At 39.0% G+C, this 23,616-nt stretch overlaps 1 long non-coding RNA gene across 1 annotated transcript in view; it reads left to right on the top strand.

Moving 5' to 3' along the window:
- The window catches only part of LOC128314398 (uncharacterized), a 734,161-nt gene extending 713,055 nt beyond the window's left edge, over nucleotides 1-21,106 (top strand). The window contains exon 6 of the long non-coding RNA XR_008295997.1: nucleotides 19,979-21,106. This is a non-coding gene — a long non-coding RNA (uncharacterized LOC128314398). The remainder of the gene's footprint in view (nucleotides 1-19,978) is intronic.
- The last annotated feature ends 2,510 nt before the right edge of the window (nucleotides 21,107-23,616 follow it).

Below are 23,616 nucleotides of genomic sequence, written 5' to 3'. Positions count from 1 at the left end.
GGGGGAGCACATTTCCAGAGGCAGTAGCCCAGCCATGTGTCACCCGTCTGTCTCTGTATCCATGGAGAATGAAGGAACACTGATGAATTTATGCTCACTAAAAAAACAAGAGCCAAAACAATTCATCTTTGTGAGTGATTCTTGCTGGGTGGGACAATTACTGACCTCTTCCGAAGTCACGCACCCTGTGGAGCTTACATGCATCTGTGTTTCACCTTAGAAAAATCACAGTGAGAATTAATAGCAGCTCTCTTGATGGTAAGAGGGGTGAAGAGACTTTGATTTTACAGCGGGAAGTTGGCAGGACATTACCATTTTGAGCTTCTCATACAATATTCCAGAGTTAGGAAAAGCTGACTTTTTCAGGAGACAAATCTCTTCCTTTCCCAGCTAAGTAAGTTTCCAGCTGCAGCCAAAATTCACATGGAACCTCTCCATTTCTCCATTTTTGCAAACTGACCACAGATTCCGGTGGTATGAAAGAGAAAGAACTAACTCCGTGAGGCCAAATGATCTACCTACAGCTGAGAAGTAATAAAAATTGCTTCTAGTTCATAATATGGCCCCTATTCACCTTCCTATCTTCTGTCCAGCATGGGAGAGAATTCTTCAGCTAAGTTGCTGCATTTAAAAAAAAAATTTTTTTTTCTAACTCTCTTAAAACTTTAGAAAAAGCAATTCTGCATAGATCCTATGAAGTTCCCAAAGACAAGCTCAGCTAATTGTTGACACAAGATTCAGCCCACCCTTAGTCCCAGTCTCTCCGAAATTAATCCTTTTTTGGGTTGTTTTGTTTTGTTTTTTGGATTTTTTGTCTTTTGGTTTTTGGTATTTTTGTTTGTTTGGTTTGGTTTGGTTTGGTTTTCTTATGTGGTGACTGATAAGCTATGTAGCTTTGTGATTATACAATATGCTGACTTGGGATATAAGAGTTTGTGTTCAAATAGCAGCTCTTACCAATTCTTAGCCTTGCTGTGTTCATCTCTGTAGTGGGGATTATGATAACTATCAGGGTGAGTATTAAGAGTATGAGAGTAACATATACAAAGCACTTAGCACATTGCCTAGCACATAGCAAGTGCTTAATAAAGAGTAACTCCACAGGTAGCATAGGAATATATGGATACCACAAAGAAATTTAAGGAATACATCTCACACACTGAAGAAAGCTAAAGGGGAAAAAAAAACCACTAAGTAAATATTTAAGGCACAATGGAATTTTAATTCTTTTTAGGTCTTTCTGAAGAACTTCAATAGCTTTAAAAATACTGATTGCAGCTATAATACTATATTCCTAGTCTTCCTTATACTTCCTCAATCAGTTCAGTCTCAATCCCCAGCTCCAGCATTAGCCCTTCTAATTGAACTTGTTAATGCTATTGGCTTGAAGGAACAAGGTAATAGCCAATCAGGACATGGAAGGAAAGACTCTCTTACATTGTCCTTTATAATTTAAAGGACTTGAATGCCTTGTATACTCAATGGGCAATTCAGAGCAATGTCAGGTTGATTTCCCAAAGGGTGGAATTCAATGTTATAATCATCACACATACAGAATCCAGCTTCACACACTTGAGAAAGAGCAAAGCTAGAATGTATTCCTTGTTTGAAGTTAATTAAAGTAGTAGTGAAACCACCCATAAAACACTGTCTGCAGCCAACTAATTCTATAGCGAGGATGTTGATTTCTCTTGCTTCTGGTACATATATTTTTTTCAGTTCTGTTCCTCAAATAAACAAGAGTGCCTTTTTTGTGTGTGTGAAAAATTACCAGAGGCATTTAAAAGTGGATATTTCAAGTGCTTACTGCTGGTCTTTTTCAGACTGCCTACTTCAGGCTACACAAAAAAGAAACAAAACTCTTTTCTGGTGTTATTTCCCCTCTGTATTTTAGTAAGCCTTTGAACACTCATACAATCATTTAGAGAACAAGATTGTTCTCCATTGTTTTAAGACCATGTAGGGTAGAAACCAAAGGCAAGTTAGACATTTACACTGTATAAATATGGAAACTAGACTTTTCACTCCTTATCTACTTCTCTTTTCTTCCCTGCACCAAGAACAGCCTGAATAGGTTATAAGTCTTCATGAATGTCTGATGCAAATGCATGTATAAATTTCCAGTCTTGTTTTTTAACCTTGTTAGGCCCACACATGTTCTCTTTGTATAATCAGTAAGAATCAGACAATTCCTAGATGCTACAAGCTGTTCTTTTTCCAAAATTTCATGCCAAGAACTCCTCTGAATTCACTCTCTCTCACGTCCATCCCAATGGCCTAACTATTCTCCTAGTCTTGCTAGCCCACACATTTAGAATTATTTACTAGATATTTGGCATTGTGCTATGCGTATTGTAATCAGTAACTTTTTTTTAAGTTTATTTATTTTTGAGGGAGAAAGAGAATACGGAGGAAAGGCAGAGAGAGAGAGAGAGAGAGAGAGAGAAAGAGAGAGAATCCCAAGCAGATTCCACACTGTCAGCACAAAGCCCAATGTGGGCTCAATCCCACAATCCATGAGATCATGACCTGAGCCAAAATCAAGAGTCAGTCACATAATTGACTGAGCCACCCAGCTGCCTCTAATCAGTAACTTTAAAAATTTTTTTTTAATTTTTACTTATTTTTGAGAGAGTGTGTATGCACATGTACTAGCCAGGGAGGGGCAGAGAGAACAAGGGAGACACAGAATCCAAAGCAGGCTCTGCACTATCAGTGCAAAGCCTGACATGGGGCTCAAACTCATGAACCGTGAGATCATGACCTGAGCTGAAGTCAGATGCTCAACCGACTGAGCCACTCAGGCGCCCCTGATCAGTAACTTTTTTAAACCTTAAAACACTCCTAAGAGGTAGATGCTATTGTTATCATTTCGTAGAGGAGGAAATGAAGGTTAGAGAATTTTAATGATTTGATCAAAGCTGCATCACAGGAATGATACTAAGGCAGAGCTCATTTGTTCATGATTATACTGCATTGCCTTAACTAATAATTCAACTCAAATATGTAAAGAGAGAAGGGTCTTAGAAAACATAGAGTCCAATTGCATCATTTCACATGTGGGGAAACTAATTGAGATTAAATGTTTAACCCAAGGAGTCAGGGATCAGCAGATCTAAATTAGAAGCCGAATCCAAATTCAAGTCGATGCTCTTTTCACATTTCTGGAATCCACCATCTACTGTATAATTCAACAAAAAACACGTTTTGGCAGTATTTGTGTGCATTGCTAATTAGTGCCATCCTTCTTCTAGTCTCCTGCCCCTTTATCTTCCCTGTACTTGCCAGCAAGTGTGTTAATCTTCACCAATTCCCATTTCTTTGTCTTTCCTCTCCTCGGCCTCTCTCCTGCAGTATGTGATGGCCTGCACTCCTCTCCCTTTTTGCTCTAGCCTCCTTTGGCTCCCTTGACTGTCTTCTCCATTCTTTGTTTCCTCACATTTGACTGCCGTTTTTCAACCTCCTTTGCTTGTCTTATTTTATGTGGCCCCTACCGGTTCATCCATGGTTTTCCCTTTTATTCAATAACAACTTTGTTTATACTACCACCTCTGTACTAATAATTCCCACATCAGAAACTCCACCCTGATATTCAAACTCAAATTTAGCACAACCTGCAGAATATTTTCAGCAGCACAGAGCAACGCTAAACATGCATGCAACGCTCAACATGTTCAACCGTGAACTCTTCTTTGCTTCCCATCAAACTTGCTTTTTAAAATTTTTGGTTCATGCCATTGCTATGTACTGATCATTGTAGCAGAAACGAGCCAATTGTTCACCAGTATCCACGTTCTATCCCTTCATGTCACACATTTCCTGACTCCCTTGAGGTTAAATGGATTATGTGACTTAGATGGAACTAATGGAATTTGAACCCTTGAGTCTGATCTTAAAGCCTTATGAAATATTCCATTCTGTCTTCCTCTCTTACCTCATCTGTTGGCCAAATGCAGAGGCTTCAGTATAGTAATTCAAGATCCTGGGTGTTTGTGGAGCTCCAAATGGAAGGAGCCTGGGCCCCTGAATTATTTCATGGAGCAGAACTGATCACTCCCTTTGTCAATTCTTCTTAGAATGTAGGTAAAAAAAAAAATGCATTTTTATTGTGTTCAGTCACACTTTGGGGTTTATCACAGAAACTAGCTTACCCTGACCAATGGCATCTCATAAAGGAGTAACTTTAGTCATTAATCACCCTGTAGTTTTAGTTCTTTAATATACCCAATCATTCCCAATTCCCATTACTTGTTCGTATGTAGCATTCTTTTAATCTCTCCATTTTTACTACCATAGTCCCAGTGTAATTGTTCCCATTTATTCCATGCTTCATATCTTCTACTACAACTAATGCACTTTATTCTCAATTGTTCTTTGCTACAAATATCTGGTCAAATTCATTTGTAAACACCAGTCAATATCAAAAATATCAAGACTCAAAATCATTCCAATTCATTGCAAAAAGGGTGAAGTCCAAATTCTCTGTCTTCACGAAAGATTGTTGACAATTTTCTTCTCTATTCTTTTTGATGCTCCAAATTATTTAGCATCTTACTCGAGCTATTCACACACTTATTCCATCGATTTACTTATTCTATGTATAAGTATGTAATTATAAAGAATTGTAATTCTTCGGGGTTTTTTTTTCTCTGCTGTCAAAATTCATCAAGGACCAAAGTCATATCCTCTAGGGTATTTTCTCTAATCCCAAAGTCAGAAATGATTCCTATACCCTTTGTTTGTAACTATTCTATCACATTGTTTACCTTAGTTCTGAATATCCTTGTCTCTTCCCTACTTTGAGAGTAATATAGTATAGCCAAATATCAGTGTCTTTTCACAGTGTTTATTTTCAAGTTCATTACACCAAGTTTATCCCTAAAGTAAGTTCTCTTTCCCCCAACAATAATAATAATAAATAAAGTAAGTACCCAATAAAGATTTGGCAATTTGGTGGGGGCAGGGATAAATATAGGTATAAATGCAATATCAAACATACTGCACCTGGGAACCACATTGCTAGGCATTGGTATTTATTAAAATGACTTTCAAAACAAAGTCTAATGGTACCAACAAAGATTTGTTATTGTTGCTTCTTATAGTTGTTCATTTAACTCCACTCTTTGAAGAGGTTGGAGTTCAAAGACGCCTTTTAACTTTTTTTTCATTTTTATGACATATTTTAGGCTTTTCGTGAATCAAGATCAAGATGCATAAAACCACCTACCTTAGAAAATGCATGAGATCAAAGTAAGATATCTCTGGAAAGTACACTTAAGAACTAGGAAAAGGCAGTGATATTACCATATAATCATTTAAATTTATCTATTCTTCAAAGCTAAAAGAATCCTCCTTCACTTTTCTAGACCATCAGTGACCACTTCTTCCTATAAACACATAGGACATGATGTACCATTCATTTGTTAATGAATTACTGTCTTTTTAACATTCTATGTTGTTGCCTACTACTACTATTGTTTTTATGCTATTTAATTTTACTAAGCATACACCTTATTTCTTTGCTAGATTTTAGACTTTTTAAGCATAAAATCTCCCTTGGAATTCAATGGTCTCCATATATTATTCAAATAATAACTCAAATTTTGTTTGGTTTTGTTTTAATCCATAGAACAGGCAGTGAAATATTCATGCTTTTTGAGTTTTATTTGGAGAAGGGGGTACATTTCTTTTGCTTAGTTTGGTTAATTTAACTCCATTTTACATGTGTGGACTTTGCTATCCCTTACTTTTGTGATGGTATTCAAGTCACTTAATCCCAATAAAGTCCACTTGGTGTATTTTGATTGAACAGGAGCTATTTGGTGGAATGATATGAAAGGAAATCATTTGTGATTCCTATTCTTTTGCTTAGGGCATGAGTGTTTAAGTATACATGGATCCATGGAAGCAACCAATCCTAGGATTGGTTCTGAGAAATGACGAGAGAGAGAGGGCAAATTCACTCTGTGTCACTAATAGTGGAACTGAAATGCCAAGTCTGATGTTCACTCATAGTTTCCACTCCTCTGTGCCCTGGTGTAGTCAGCTATCACTTCACCCATTTCATTGTTTTTGTTTACTACATACACTGTCAGGAAAGAATGTGCTTCCTTAATGGTTATGTACTTGTCTCAGATTCTCAGATTCATATCTTATTTAAGTGAGGGAGAATTAAAAGCAAATGGGGGCCTGCAACTAGGTCCTTGACGCTATTTAGTTAAGAAATAAATTATTATGGGAGGCCCTTGGGTGGCTCAGTCGGTTAAGTGTCAGACTTTGGCTCAGGTCATGATCTCACAGTTTATGAGTTCAAGCCCCATGTTGGGCTTTCTTCTGTCAGCGTGGAGCCTGCTTCAGATCCTCTATCCCCCTTTCGCTGTCCCTCCCCCTTCAAAATTACATAAAAACATTTTTAAAAAATGATCATGGGAATCATGTTTATGTGGTGGCGATAAACCTGTTCCAACTTAGGGTATGAGAGCACACCAAAAAGAAGGAGAATAGTGTCTCTGCTCCTTACCATCAGCCTTGACTGGATCCTGCTTAGAACACCAAAGTGGCCCATCTGTCTTCCTTTCCTTTGCATTTTGAACCAGGGAAAAAGAAAGAGGAAATAGTCAGAAGGAGGGGGAGAAGTAAAGTTTATTAAAAGAAAATTAGACTGAGGCGCCCGAGTGACTCAGTAGCTTCCGACTTTGGCTCAGATCATGATCTCACGGTCTGTGAGTTCTAGCCCCACATCAGGTTCTGTGCTGACAGCTCAGAGCCTGGAGCCTGCTTCAGATTCAGTGTCTCCCTCTCTCTCTCCCCCTCCCTTGCTCCTGCTCTGTCAGTCTCTCAAAAATGAATAAACATTAAAAAAAATTTTTTTAAAGAAAAGAAAATGAGAGCACCAGTGTTGCTAAGCATCCCTTTCTTTTCCTCCCCATAACAACAACAAGAAATTGCAAGTGACTCCAGTTACATTTGGAATGAGAAGGTAAAGATGTATTGGTAGTCTGTGTTTTTCTGTCAAGAGGCTCCATTCCAACAGCAACACTGCTATAATGCCTTGCCGAGCACCCACTAAAGTAACCATCTTTCCAACTACCATCACCCTCCCTGGGATGTGGAAGGTGGACAGTTTTATATGTTGGAATGTCACTAGACAACCTGCTTTCCGAGGTCTGTTTGCAGAAAGGAAATCCATTTCATCAAATGTTCAAAGCTCATTACCTCTAAGGGGGTCTGAACTTTATTGCCCCACGACCACCTGACAAATGGAAGAAAAAAAAAAAGAGGGAGAGAGAAATTTACTGCCAGTGTCTGACGGATGAAAATCCTTAATATTTGTTAGTAACATGAAGCCTGAAATCCTCAGACAGTATTTCTCTTCATTTAGTCTGCACATCCCCTCACCGTCCTTTTATGTGTAACAGAGTTAATTCCCAGAGCCAGCCCTTAAAATAACACACAATGACAGCTTCTCTTTCAGCCCAGTTTGGCGAACATGTAGTGTCAGGTTCAAAATGGCGGTCCCACGTCCTGCTGCCCTCTGTTCCTTAGCCTTGAGGAGCACGACAGCCAAAGTTCATGAAATCTGCCTTGAAGTCAGTTTGCATTGGTCTGTCCCCTGCCCTTTGTTACCAATAGGTGGAGCTGCTGCAAAGCAGATCAATATATATACAGTGCCTAAGGGATTGTGTTAGACCGACAGCTGCAGAGATGTGTATGCGCTGGAGCATATGCGCTCCAGTGCTCCTTAACAGCAAAGGGACCAGCCTTAATTCGATCACCAAAAATGATAGTTATTCGTTAAGCGGGTGATCATCTACAAATTAAAAGAGCATATCTGCACAGGACCCAAACTTTGACCTATATTTAAATAAATCTAGGCTCTCCTTTAATCACTTCTGAATTCTTTTCTTTACATGAGCTTAACAATGGTTTACCTCATTAAAATATTTTAAATATTCATTGCATTACAATTCCCTGAGCAAGTCCTACTGTTAGAGTATTGTTGTCTGTTTTAAACATGAGTAACATGTTTTCATTTTTCTCCCTTTTTCCCCTTACCCAGCACTGTCATTCTTGGCCTGGAGAGAAATAGCATCTGATAATGTCATGGGCCATGGACAAGGAAAGTAAAACCAACACTCAATCAAAGAAGATACACGGACACACACACATACATACCCATATTTACACATACATATATATGTGCATATGTGTATGTGTGTGTTTATCTTCCCTACAAAATTCATCCACGTTTTATTCATCAATGCTTTTTCATATCCTGTCAGAGAAAATATAGTCATTTTATTAAAATGATGGGCATAAAGTGAGGTTAAAGTAACAGCAACATGTAGAAAATCACTCCTAGGCATCTGAAATGAGTGGCTAATCACCTAAAGAGAAGCTTCCAGGAAGTAAATGCTAAATAAGGACAAGAGTCCTAGTCGCACTATGCTTGACCATCTTTCTTTCACTATTGTGGGGATCGTTAGCTGGTGAGTGATATTGGAGCTCCGCTTCTAGAGAATTATGATCCCACAGAGAATGTCATGTGGACCCATACAAACTCTTCCGAACTCACGAGACATCTCTGAATATTTTTGCTCATAATTCTGAGAAAGCATTCATTTCCAATGACACCCAGTATAACTTCCCCTCAAATCATTCCCTTCCCCGAGAGGCTCCTAAACTAAATGGTCTCCAAAAGCCAGCTACATACTTTCTACATCATTAAGTAAGAACAGGCAAATGTTAATTTCATAAGCTGGGAAGAACCGGGAGGGCAATAGTATTCAGAATGCAGAGCAGATATTGAGAGCGATGGTCCCCATTTAAGTTACTGAAACTCACTGTTCTCTACTTGCAACACCAGTGAAGCTTATTTGTCCCTGCCAAGCTCAGCCATTCTAACAAGGGTCATCTCCCCAGAAACAGGTTTAGCACATTCAGCTCAGTGTCCAGTGCATCTGAAGCCTAAGCTGAGCACCATTATGAGTTTCTGGGCATTCTTAGGATATTCTATTAGCTAAAGTTCCATGATTAATGTTTTAAAATATCTGGTTTTGGGAAGTCTGTTGCTTCCTATATTGGATAACAATGCATATCTACATAAGAGAAACATGATGGTATCAGGGGAATATCCCTGACACCCTGACCTCCATCCACATAGAAAATTACTGAACCATAAATCCAGTATTATGAAAATCAATTGCTAAACCTCCTACAGCTAAACATTAAGTTGTTCCTACTTCCACGCATGATACTATATGTCTCTCCAGATGATTTCATAAATTAATTCATAATTTTCTTTATAAAGATATATTGTGGGAGCACCTGGGTGGCTCAGTCGGTTAAGCATCCAACTTGCGCTCAGGTCATGATCTCACAGTTCGGGGGTTCAAGCCCTGCGTCAGGCTCTGTGTTGACAGCTCAGAGCCTGGAACCTGCTTTGGATTCTGTGTTTCCCACTCTCTTTGCCCCTCACTCTCTCTCTCTCTCTCTCTCAAAAATAAATAAACATTAAAAAAAAATTTAAGATATATTGTGTCTTACAGTTCTAAAGACACAGCACTTGTAACCCAATTGAATTATTTCTCCTTGATAGTAAAGACATTTTTTAAGTCAACTTTAAAAGCAGGGTCTATCTTAGAAGACTGAAGAGAAATTCCCTCTGTTTCAGATCTCTCTTCCCCTCTACTCCTCTACTTTTTATTCTCCAAATTACATTTTTAAAAAACAAACAAACAAAAAATGCTTGAGCCTGTTCCAAGAGATCCTTTTCCACTTGCTATCCAAGCAAGAGATAGTAGGATCAGAAATTCAGCAGAAGATTATAGTTTATTAAATTCCCTTAACAACACATTTCCAAAGCATCATTTCAGAACACCCATTACACGTTCATTGGTGTCTGTGAATTTTTATTAGGTTCTTAGTCAGTGGGGCAAATGAAATTTTAAGGCTCTAATTCCTTGAAGTGATTCATCTCAATCATTGAACAATATTGTTAATGGTACTCATCACTCTTTAAAATTATCTTATTTATTTATATGCACATGTATTTTCTCTCTTACAACCAAATTAAATCTTTATTAAAAAACATTTGAAAACTGTTTGATACACAAGGACTCAATAATTATGAATAAATAAACAATGCCTGTGTTATAGGTGAAAATGATATAAAAAGTTAATTCACCTTCATCCGTTGTTGGTGGGAATGCCAAGTGGTATAGGCAGTTTTGAAACCAGTTTTCCAGTTTCTTATGAAGTTAAACATATACTTGCCATATGACCCAGCATGTGTGGGACCCAGCAACCCCATTTCTAGGTGTTTACTCAAGTAAATTGAAAACTTGAATTCACAAAAAATCTGTACACCAACGTTTGTAGCAACTTTATTCATAATAGAACTGAAACTTGAAACAACCAAAATGTCCTTCAATAGATACATGGCTAAGTGAACTTTGGTGCGTCCATACAATGGAGTATTACTCAGCAATAAAAAAGGAATAAGCTACTAATGACATTTAAATTCATTTTTGAATTTAAGTGAAAGAATCCATACCCCAAAGGCTACATATGGTATGGTCCATTTATGTGATGACATTCTCGAGAAGCCAAAACTGTAAGGGTGGACAACAGGTAAGTATTTGAGGGATTTTAAGAGGGGGGTGGTGAGTGATGGATTCACAGGGGATCGCAGGGGGATTTCATGTGATAGATCAGTTCTGCACAGCACTGTGGAAGTGTATAAACGACTTCGTGCATTTGTCAAAACCCATGGAACCATACACCACAAGTGAACTTTATTCCATGCAAATTAAACAAATAAACAAAAAATGTCGGGAACCCTCGATGGAATGCAACCGCTGGCAAATGACTATAGCTATATTACAGATGAGCAAGAAAATCACTCTGAAGGGACTGGAGTATAAAATAAGCCGACCCAAGTAAATTTGACACGCACAGGTTTAACTGTAAAATGGAATTCTGAAGACAAAAAAGAACTATACCTAAGCATTGTACTGTGGTTGGTAAGTTTGTTTTTCAGGAATACAGTTTAACAGTTCTGGAACTACTTTATATGTGTACTCTAGTGAGTTTAACACTCAGGAAATGACTTGTAAATAATGGAAGCCAAGTCTCTCACTGCCAAATAAAGAAGTGGATTAGAGTAAGAGATGTGTGTGTATGTGTATGTTGTGCACGTGTGTGCATGCATGCAGACGTACACGGAGAGAGAGAGAGAGAGAGAGAGAAGTGGGAAGAGGGACGGAAGGTGCTGAGATATGGATATGAGGATATACACAGAATAGTATCCGTACAGATATATTTTCTAATTCTGCACAAAGGATCGAAAAACAATGATAGGCCGGTAGCAATAACACACACAGCTAGTGCCCAGATCTTGGTTTCTAAAAACCATTCTCTGATAATAAGAACCAGGGCTTCTTGGAAAAATAGTCAATTCTAGGGTTCAGGAAATACAAGATGATGCCGGAGCATCTTGAGCTTCCAGAAATTAAAGAAGTGGTCAAAAAATAAGTAAATAAAATGGAGGCTTGACAAAAATACACGAGCTTCCAAAGGCCAACACTGGAATGAAATAAAGAGAATATTGGATTATAACACAAATAATATAAGCATCTATGATATACTAGTACAAATAAATGATTGAGTAAATGAATAAATGAGGAAATGGACAAATATTCCATATGGAAGAATCCCAAATAATTAATATAGAAGAAATGAGAGAAAAGGAAAGCACCTTTAGACCACCATAGTAATAACTACTTTTTGCAAGATTCACTGATAATGCTAAAGTTAATGAGCAAATGTTAAAAAGAAACAGGATAAATGAAGAACCTCAATGTGTCTTTCCCATAACACTTACCGTCATCATCATCTTTAATATATTCCCAGAAATTCTTTGGTACTCCTTCCTCCAGGAAGTGGACTTTAATTTCCCACCCCTGAAATGTGGGCAAGACTTAGTGACTCACTTCTAATAAATAAAATATGTAAAGGAAAAAAATTGTAACTTAGTAGAGAAACCCAGCAGACAAAACTTAATAAAATGCTTGAGACTATCTTTACCAGTAATAAGTCACAATGGCACCATGTGCCCTCAGGTATAATGTAAAGTTAAAGACACCTCATCTCTTTGGTATTCTTCTTCAACATCCATAACCTCCATCTTGTCATGAGAAAACCCAAGAAAAATACAAATAGAGGCGTCCTTCAAAAGTGTCAATGTCACACATCAGAAAAAAAAAAGTGTGAGAAACTGTCATATATTGGTGGAGGCAGAATGGCATAATGATGACATAATGATTAAACGCAACGTGGAATCCTGGATTGGATCCTAGAATGGGAAAAGATCGTATTAGAAAAAATAGGGAAATCCAAATCAACTCTACTGTTTAGTTAATAGTATTGTACCAAGTGAATGTCTTAGTTTGGATAAATATGCCATGATTGCACAAGATGTTAACATTACAGGAAACTGGATGGTGGCCATACAGGACTCTGTATTAGCTTGACCACACTTTCCGCAGATCTAAAATCATTTCAAAATGAAAACTTTAAAAAAGAAAAAGCCAATTAATAATACATGCCAAATGAGTAGCAAAGACCAAAACTGAGAAGGGTCATCATCGTGAGCATGAATGTTATTAACATTCATTAATACGATGAGAAGTTGGGTGTTGCAGGGTGGTTAGGATTTGGACGTGGAGAAACTAAGAGGAAGGCACATCATGAGCACAGTTAGAGCAGGGAAACGCACAGCTGGCTTAGGGTGGCCGTGAATGAGCCAGTGCAACTAAATCTCAGGCTGGCTGAGTTAGCAGGGCTCTCCTGTTGTACAAATCATGACTTTGCGGTGTAGACATTTGATTTAATTGCTTGCAACATTCATTTATCTCATTGAAAATATCTTTACTCTTATTCCTAGATAAAAGGGTGAATTCCTAAATATAATCCAGACATTATCTCATCAACTTGTGACTAGTAAAGACATAGCATTTGTTGTGATTTGATTTAGGACATTTTTTCAGCTGTCAGTGAATTCCTTATTGGTCCAAATGGCTGATAAAATATCTGTTTAAAAGTTATTTTTGAAGTTTACTTATTTGTTTTTTAGAGAGAGAGAGAGAATGTGAGAAGGGGAGGGGGCAGAGAGAGAGAGAGGGAGACAGAATCCCAAGCAGGCTCCATGCCATCAGCACAGAGCCCGATGTGGGGCTTCAACCCACGAACCCTGAGATCATGACCTGAGCCAAAACCAAGAGTCATATGCTTAACCAACTAAGCCATCCAGGCACCCTGATAAAACGTCTGTTTAAATCAGTGTCTCAAAAGGAGGTTAGGTGGAAAAATTAAGATCTTTGAGTCTGATTGAACTCTTTACGAATGGGCTACAGCACTTGAAATGATGTGAGCTTCCCTGAATCACTATGTTTTTTATGCAGCTGTCCGTCAAAGACATTCCCAGGGCTCCAGAGTCACTGCCCTCATATATTGGCTCTTTGTCCTCACAAGGAGGTTCCTACCTAAAAGTCTTCCCATCTTTACCAGAAACGCAATAGTGTTTCTATACAATTTTACATTTATTATAAGGAGTCTGCCTGGAATGACTATGGCATTGTGTATTTTCACATCCCCTCTGATCCCCATCTAGAAAGCTTCCTATGGCATTCAAGAGCCCTCTGTGGTCTTCTTTAGCATGCAACATCTTTCCACTTCGACATTTTATGGGAGAAATACAAAGCTAGTCCTCTAGGGGACTAGCATGCTGCTTAGCTGAAGTTCAACTAATGATAGGAACTGTAAATAAGGCATGGAAGCTAATTCCGGTCACTGTCTTTGTTTCATTGACAATCATTCAGTGCTACTGGCAAGATGCTTCCAAGTATCAATCCCGCCATCCAATGCAAACACACATTGACCCTCCTCATTGCTATCAGCCCTTATACACACATGGGCACACCACAGACCGGCCCACACACTTTGCTTTCAGCACAGAGAATCAAGCCTGGAAACAATTGTATGCTTCTGAAGAGGAAAATTCTTCCTTCCCTGCTAATAACAGGAAGTAGAAAAATGTGTCCATGAAAATTCTGTCTCCTAGTAATTCACTGCTGCTTGAGCCAAGATCTCACTGGTCACAAATTACGGAGGGGCATTGCGGGGGGAGGGACTTTGGATGTCTAAGGTGTCTTCATCAAATCCCAGGCTAAAGTCTGAATAACTGGTGCCAAAAGAACCCTAGAAAGTGACTATGTATTTTGCACCCCTCCCAAACATGATCAAATATAGATAACTTTTAATAATTCTACTTTTGTTCTTAAAATTAATTATGGGCTAGTCCAGAGAGCACTGAAGATTAGCTCTGCCTGACAAGAGCCTTATTGTAGGGGTTGGCAGGAAAACATTTTCTAGGATATGGACTTAGTTAAACTGAAAATACAGAATGTTAACATTAAATCCTTAGTCTCACAGTGTGGTTTGATCCAGCAAGGAAAAAAAAAATTGCCTTTTAATCCATGCAAAAAATAATGGTGCATAAAAATGTGGATTTGGTGCCAATGAGGGGTTCCAGCCAGAGTTCCGGAGGCCAAAAGAAAACCCAGGTAGTTGTAATCAGGAGCCCTCGCCATATCCTGGATGTACCATCCTCTTTACAGAACAGCACGATGCTATGTTCAGACTTTGGCATCACTGTGGAGATTCAAACAAACACTTCTTTTTAGAAGTGGTTTTCAGCCTGTGGACACCCCATGGTCTGCAGGGACGGGGCCAGTCCTTCAGTGCTGGTTTTTCCTCACTCTGCTGCACTGATGAATTTACATGATTCTTTTAGCTCTCCCCATGCTCTCAAATCCTTTGTCCGTGGCACATACACACACACACCTCAAATTCATTAAAACTGAGTCCCCAAGAGAACTGAGACACAGGCCTCCTTTTTTATGCACGAAGCCAAACAGGAGCAAACACTGTCTGCTCCTACTCATAAATTCTGTTTCATTTCAACAAGAAAGCATGCTCTTTCTCTGTCACCGTCTCACACACACACTTGCACACATCGACTCACAGAAGTGTTCTTCCTTTCAGCTCATGATCAGTGGGAGGATACACTGCTCAGGAAAGTTGTGGATTGGGCTTCCTGCAACTAGAAAGCAAGGGAAAGTCTGGCCAAGCTTTTCCTGGAAGAACCCTCTGAGGGATCAGCATGAAGCCTGATTTCAGTCACCAAAAGAGAAATTGAGTGAGCATTGACCAGGGTGACTGGGTATGCTCCCAGTCACTTCACCAGCTAAACTTGTTACTGGGTTTCCTGAAGTGATAGCTTGACATTAGACAAATAGATAGGCAGGATGAGAAGTCACTGAGGAAAATATTCGCACCTGGCAGAGAGGGATGGTGTGACATTTCTGAATCCCCAACCGCCTCTTCTAAGAAATCATTCTCCAGCATCAGAAAGTCTCAGAGTTAAAGTCAGGGAAGGTTAAGGGATTTCATTCTCTCTAAAGAAAACAACAACAACAGTCAAAAAATTTTAATAGGAAAACAATGGCATGGTTTCTTTCTCACCTCAGATGAGAAATTCAAAAATCAATTTACAAAGGAAGTCTTGCTTTTCTTGTGAATTAGGGACTCTGCAGATGAAAAATTCCCCTCTTTGACTTCAATTTCTGCTGCAAACCTGAGAGGCAGCCAGCGGATATTCTTGAAAGTTCCCCCTGTTGAGGACATACAATATCCAAATTTTTGGATAAAATGACCTTTTCCTGACTTATGCATACACCTTCCCTTTTCTCTGCCTTGGTGGGTCAGAAAATACAAGCCAGACTCTGCATTCAAGAGGACTTTGGGGGTATCTGGGTGGCTCCGTCCGTCAAGCATCCAATTCCTGAATTCTGCTCAAGTCATGATCTCACGGTTCGTGAGTTTAAACCCTGTGTTGGACTCTGTGCTGACCATATGGAGCCTGATTGGGATTCTGTCTCCCTCTCTCTCTGCCCCTCCCCTGCTTGCTCTCTATCTCTCTCTCAAAATAAATAAAAATAAACTAAAAAAAAAAAAAAGAGGGCTCTGTCTTCAAGTTCTCTTTAGACATCATGCTGGAGTCAAACATGAAAAATTTCAAATACTGCCTAATGAAATGATTTTCTTTGCTCAAAAAAAAGGGGAGTTTCAAGCTTTGAAATGTGATAATTTTGTTAGCTCATAACAGTCACCCTCTAAACAATCGGTAATTACCCTCTTTTAACCTTTAGTTTTATCTTGGGCTATAGCTAAAGGTTTCACAAAACTCAGAGGAAAGGGTGTTCTCGCTCTCCAGGTAGCAATTTGTTCTCCAATGTGTCTTCCAGAGTGCACTGTCTCATCTGCTGGCACCTTGCCTTCCTTACTTGGGTGGCTTTCGCTTCACTAACATGCTCATTTGTAAAGAATGGTGTTTGTTTTAAAATGAAAAAGTGACTTCCAGAATCAGGAAAACACTACGTCAAGAGGAAGAAAAGAGATATGGAGCACACTCCTACTCTATCATATGTCATTTTGCTTTCTCCTTGTAATAAGCATATGCCAGGCATCACTGATCTCAAGTAGCAAATATGGAGCCTGGGCGTGAGACACACACAGCTCAGCTGAAAGCTGGGACCCCAAGCCAAGCTTCTGTTACTGCTGAGCCTACCTTCCTTCTGCAGCACTGCACTGTGCCCCTCCCCCAGGTCATTTAATGGGCATGCAAGGGGCCCCTCGGTGTCTCAGTCTGTTAAGCGTCTGATTTCGACTCCGGTCATGATCTCAGAGTTCGTGGGTTCTAGCCCCACCTTGGGCTCTGTGCTGACAGCTCAGAGCCTGGAGCCTGCTTGGAATTCTGTCTCCCAGTCTCTCTGTCCCTCCCCCTGCTCACACTCTTGTCTCTCTCACTCTCAAAAATAAACATTAAAAAAAATTAAATGAGCATGTGAGAATAAACAGAAAAGGCCCAGGACGTTTGAAACTGGGCACTTTTTATTGCCTTGGCTTTCCAATGAAATATTAAGTCCTTAACAACTGTATTTCTATTGTTTAATCTTTAGTTTAATACTAACACCGTACATTCTTTTTTCTAATGAGCACTAGCAGAAATCAGCTAATGTAAAATAATCTTTAGAAACTAATAAAAGTGTAGGTTTTGTTCCAAGAAAAAATAGGGAAAGTTTCACCTCTCTTTAAGCATCTTCTGGATCTTTTTAAAAAATGCAAGAAAAGGAAAATGGCAGTGCTGAAAGCCAGAAACTGAATAGAAAGAATCTGGCCCTTTAATTATGTAAGCCGTATGGCATATACAAGCACACCAGGAATGGTGAAAAATCTTCTTCCTGTTGGAGAAAGAAATCTATCTTATGTTAGTAAGAACAGCAAGAAAGAGTTTTCAACTCTTTGTGTAAAGCATCTACGATTATACTTAGATCAACAAGCAAAGAATCATTTACCAACTGCAAATATAACGTATACAACTCCATTTATTGACAGTGTGAAGTAAAATGTTGTCTATGCTACAGGAAGAAACTTGAGGAATCATAAACATCAAAAGCTATATACCAATGACTACATATGAATTTTGTAATTATAATACTTTTCATAGAAAGTAATTATCAGAGTACTATTACAAAGACCAGCTGAATATCATACCAGTATTAGAAATAAATTATATAGGGGCAACTGGGTTACTCAGTCAGTTAAACATTCAACTCTTGATCTCAGCTCAAGTCTTGATCTCAAGGTTGTGAATTCAAGCCCCACATTAGGCTCTGCACTGGGTGTGAAGCCTACTTGAAAGAAGAAAGAAAGAAAGAAAGAAAGAAAGAAAGAAAGAAAGAAAGAAAGAAAGAAAGAAAGAAAGAAAGAAAGAAAGAAAGAAAGAAGAGAGAAAGAAAGAGAAAGAAAGAAAAAAAAGAAAGAAAAGAAAAGGAAAAGAGAAGAAAAGAAAAAGAAGGAAAGAAAGCAATATATAGAAAGTAGAAAGGAAATAGTTACATATTGCATATATCTGGTTTTAAACATATAATGTATATGTGTGCTTGTGTGTGTGTGTGTGTGTGTGTGTGTGTGTGTGTACTGCTTCTGCATCAGGGGTTGGCAAACTACACTCAAGGGCCAAATCCTGCCCCACTGCCTATTTTTGTAAATAAAGTTTTATTGGAACACAGTCACATTTGTTTGTTAACATATTACCTATTGCTGCTTTCATGCACAAACAATGGCAGAATTGATTAGTTGTAAACAGAGGCAGTCTGGCCTGCAAAGCCTAAAATATCTACTGTCTGGCCCTTTACAGAAGAAGTTTGCCAATCCCTACTCTATGTATGACACATAACTACTTATCAGTTTTTGTGGGATTGAGTTTCATTAAGGATCAAATTGTTTAAGTTGATGAACAGATGAATATATATGTTTGAATAAACTCTGTGATTATTTCTGTTAACATGATAAAGGTGAAAAATTATTATACCTATAAATTATTATAGATATAAGCATATATTATGATAGAAATATATATAATATAAATTATTATGTATAAATATAGATGCTGTTTATAATAAATTTATTATATATAATGTATAAGATTTATTTATATATATAGTATTATGTAAGTAAATATGTACATCTACAGGTAAAAGTTCATATGAACTTTCAAGGAAGATTAAAAGTTGCTCCTTATCAGGTCTGAGACCTTGACCTTTCTAGGCCTCAGTTTCCCCATTGGTAAAATGATGACAATAACAGGCATATTATTACATGTTAACATAATATTACTGTAAAGATGAAAGGAAACAAGTGCTTGCCCAGCACAGAGTAAGTACTTAATAAATGTGAGTCACTAACATTTTGTTACTGTTATAGCTATTATTAGGAAACTTGGCCCACAAGAAGGCACCTCTATCTCTGAGAGAAGTGTGTAATCTTTCATATAGGGAAGACTTCGAATCATTATCAAGGAACTTTAGACCTGCCACTTAGACAGCAAGTATGTAAAGCAGATGGATATGCCTTAATGTGCCAACAGTCTGGATTCCAGATTCTCGACAGAGTTTAATCTAGAGAAGCTCTTATTGAATTTCTGTAAAAAGAAAATTCAGAAATATTGGGATATGCTAAGGGTAGTATAAAGAAAATGCTGATCAACCATTCTTACAGGCTTTCTTGAGTTTATTTTGTATAAAGTTTGCGGGTAATTACAACACATACTCTAGGCTATACTCCTTCACCAGGCATCAGTTTACCAGGTGCCAGGGAATGCCTTTGGGGCATCACAAACACTAGCCTAGCCTTTTATAAAAATTACTCTAGATTGGTGGTTTTGTACATCCAATGACATTTGGGGTCTACTTCTTTCTTGTACCCTATCTTTCATCAACTCAACATGATGTTTGAGTTGCTGATGCCAGGTAATAGTTTCTTGGATCCAGCTCTGGTTTCTATCTTACATGGCTTTTATCACCTTCTATATATTCCATCATCTTTTTACTTTTTACTTAACTACGGAGAATTAATAAAAGTAATTTGCTGCTTCTTCAGCAAAATTTCACGTCTGTTGCTATCACACAAGATATAGTAAGATACTTACACTGAATTAAAATCTAACATTACAGCCTTGCTTTTATGTGGGATTATGATAAGATATGTGTTCATGGGGGAGTCTGGTTGGCAGGGGGGTTGGCCTGGTTGGTAGAGCATGCAACTCTTGATCTCAGGGTTGTGAGTTTGAGCCCCAGGTGGGGTGTAGAGGTTACTAAAAATAAGTAATTTTTCTTAAAGAAAGAAAAAAGAAGTGTGCTCATGAAGTTTTTGCATCTTCTAGCAATTCTCTTTTGAAGGATTTTTCTGTTATTAATCAGGAACTCAAATGGGAGAATTTGTATTAAGTTGTTCTGCACAGAATTTAGTGTCATATATTGTCTCTTCTAAATAACTGAAATGCATGTTTTTTCAGGTTACGAAGGCAGTGCAACCTTTCTGATCTATCTACCTATCTATTTATGGACTATCTGGAATCTCTGACTAAATCTGACATGTAAGTGTAATTACTGACTAATCCAAGTTTCTATGAGAATTTTTATTCCATTTTCTGTAAACCCACAGATCTCTTTTGGGGACTTAAGAGCAACATGAAAACAACCCCCCAAATACATATTTTTTACTGTGAGATTTTTCTTTTTGTTCTTATGATTTATAGATGAGTTGGATATAGTATTAATATAGCATATGTTCTCAGTAAGTAATCACTACTTTAAAATATGTTATGATTATGCTTGTATACATGTTTGAAAAAAAGAGTATCCCTTTGTGAAAATGCATGGAGAGAAAATCAGATGGTTTAAAATCTGTGTGTTGTTACAGAGATCCATTGATATAGTACATTGGTATTTGAATTTAATAAAGATGTAGAAATACCCGTATACCTATACATAGTGATTGTTGCAAAAGGTAGGATGCTAGGTCTTGGGAAATACAAACCATGAAATAAAGTAACACTTGCTTAAAGGAAACCCTTTTCTGTGGCTTCAAAGAAAAATTCAGTCTGATCCCTCCTGGTTGTGGGAGTTGACCCGGTCCACATGGAGGTTTCACTTAGCGGGCTTTCCCTCGGCTGCAGTTAGATGGTCATGAGGCTGGAGTCATCTGGAGGCTTTTTTGCTCATGTGTGGTGCCTGAGTGGGATGTCAGGATATCTGCTTGGGCATGTCTTTCCCACTCTCATGCTTTCTCTCCATGCAGCCTTTCCACATGGGTTCCTTCATGCCATGGCAGCCTCGGAGTCACTGAGCTTCTCACCATGGCAACTGGCTTCCCCTAAGCAAGTGTCCCAAGAGCTTAAAAATCATTTTAAGAGATAAAACAATAGCAATATTAAAAAAAAAAAATTAAGGGGCGCCTGGGAACCTCAGTCGGTTAAGCGTCCGACTTCGGCTCAGGTCATGATCTCACGATCCATGAGTTCGAGCCCCGCGTCAGGCTCTGTGCTGACAGCTCAGAGCCTAGAGCCCGTTTCAGATCCTGTGTCTCCCTCTCTCTCTGCCCCTCCCCTGTTCATTCTCTGTCTCTCTCTGTCTCAAAAATAAATAAACGTTAAAAAAAATTTTTAAAAATTAGTGTTTATTTTTGAGAAAGAGGGGGGAGGGGGTTACAGAGAAAGAGGGAGGCACAGAATCTGAAGCAGGCTCCAGGCTCTGAGCTGTCAGCACAGAGCCTGACATGGGGCTCAAACTCACGGACTGCGAGATCATGACCTGAGTGGAAGTTGGAAGCTTAACCGACTGAGCCACCCAGGTGCCCCTCAATAGCAGTATTTTAATAAGTTTTTATGCCAGCTACTGTGAATATATTTTATTTTACTTTCGTAATAACCTTCGAAGTGAGTACCATGATTTCTCTTTTAAACATGAGGAAACCGGGGTGCCTGGGTGGCTCAGTCGGTTAAGCGTCCGACTTCAGCTCAGGTCACGGTCTCACAGACCGTGAGTTCGAGCCCCGTGTCAGGCTCTGGGCTGATGGCTCAGAGCCTGGAGCCTGCTTCCGGTTCTGTGTCTCCCTCTCTCTCTGCCCCTCCCCCATTCATGCTCTGTCTCTCTCTGTCCCCAAAATAAATAAACGTTAAAAAAAATTTTTTTAAAGGTGAGGAAACCGAGGTTCAGAACTGTTACCTAATTGCATCAGTCCACGGTAGCTGTAAAGTAGGCAAACACGGTTGTCCTATCCAGTTGTTTGGTCCAATTTAAATCCAGGCTCTTCCCTCACTACAACCCACATCCTTTTTCCTAGGCTCATAAAACCATGGAAAGTTAAATGGCACAACAAGAGAGAAACAGCAGTTCAGTACGCAGGACACATGAATCCGGTATGATTAATTGCCAAATTAAAATACAGAAAACAAGTACTCTAGGAGTAGAGCAGAGGGAGAATTTCCTATGAACTAGTATTTCAGAGGGACTGTCTTAGATTAAGTGATTGAAGTACCACAAAGTTTTGTTCACAAACTGAAGATAATTTAACAAGGCATGCATGCTGTTTTTTGTTTATCAGATATTTTTGCTTACCTCAAAATTCTGTAGACATATTTTTCCCTTACATAGATATTAAAATTCCAGATCTGTAAAAGGCAGAGCAGATACCATTTACTTTAAGTGGCTTGGATAATAACTCTTGGTCATCTAGATAGTTTTGCTGATTTCCTTTTTACTGTATTAGATTATATGACCATTATTATTTAAGCCTAAAAGAGAGTACAATCCGCTGATTAAAGCAGGAAGAAAGAACTATTTCATTAGAAGAGGCAGTTGTACTTTCCTTTATAGGGAAAATGATGATCGCGATGCTATACTGGAGGAGTAGTTTCTCTGCTGGTTGCAGAGAGAGAGAGCAGGCGGGAGGGCAGAGAGAGACAGAGAGTCAGAGAGACAGAGACAGGGAGGCCTTGTACAACCCCAAAATGCTCTTCAAATGCTGCTTCATGCCTGCTGGATGTGTTAGTAACAAGTTTAGTGCTCCAGCTTGTGTTGACTCTGGTTTCCTACCACACCCCTTCTCCCCAGTGAGAGCTCCAATGAGGGTTTGTTCCAACAAATACAGATTCCAAAAAAGAAGGGAGAGAAATGACGCATGCTCATACGAGACCTGCAGCCGATTCATCTTCATGCTGATTAAATTGCCCAAATCAAATAAAGTGGGCCCATGACAAATTAGGCAGTGGAGCCTCTTGATGGGTTTGCAAGCTGGAGTTCACGGAATTCAGTGTTGCCAGAGGTAGAGATCAGGGGAATAACATTGCCCCAGGAAAGTCTACATACACATACACATACACATACACATACACATACATGTCCAGATCATGGTTTTCTCATGATGCTTTTGATTCCTGGACTTACATATTTTTTTAAGACTTCTGGGGCACCATGCAGACCAGAGTCTTTTGGTTTGGTAAAAAGAATAGTCCCGTGATGCAGTCAGGCACCGAGAGTCTAAGTTGCTGGAGGCAAGCGTGTAGGCATAACCATCGGATCCTTCCAGGCATCTAAGGTGGCTCTTGCCCACATTATATTTGCTTGCAAGTCAACATCCCTTGAACGTCTGCCTGCTTGCACACTTTATACTCAAGTGATATCAAACTCAAGTGATACCTTGTTTATGTCCTTTGCTGTTCTTCCCTTGCCTTCTTCCCACTTAGCTTCACGTTTCAGCTCAGATATCTTCCCCATCCAGAAACTTTCCAAAGCCCCATTCCCCTCCATGCACACTTCTAATCACGTCCCTGAAATAGTCTGTTGGAGGCTTCTGTGTATTATATCTGGCTCCATATGTTCACTGAGAACGAAGGTCATTTCTTATTCACCTGTACCTCTGTGCCCAGCTTCCTGCCTGTCTTGTAGCTCAAGCTCAGTGGAATCTGCTGCACTAGAGAACGGGGATGAAACAGGAACTCAGTGAGCCAACCAAGGGAGGTGGGCATCTCAGGGGCCGCCAGCGTCTTCCACATCCCTTGGAAAGGGTTTCTTGTGCAGGGGTTTTGTTGAGATGAACTCCATGCTGCCTCACGGAAACACAACTCCCTTATTTTTAACGTTTTAAAACTCC

Source organism: Acinonyx jubatus, chromosome B1, assembly GCF_027475565.1.
Source record: "Acinonyx jubatus isolate Ajub_Pintada_27869175 chromosome B1, VMU_Ajub_asm_v1.0, whole genome shotgun sequence".
NCBI classification, from domain to species: Eukaryota; Metazoa; Chordata; class Mammalia; order Carnivora; family Felidae; genus Acinonyx; species Acinonyx jubatus.
The sequence above is the reverse complement of the archived record's forward strand: the minus strand, read 5'-3'. Positions and strand labels throughout refer to the sequence as shown.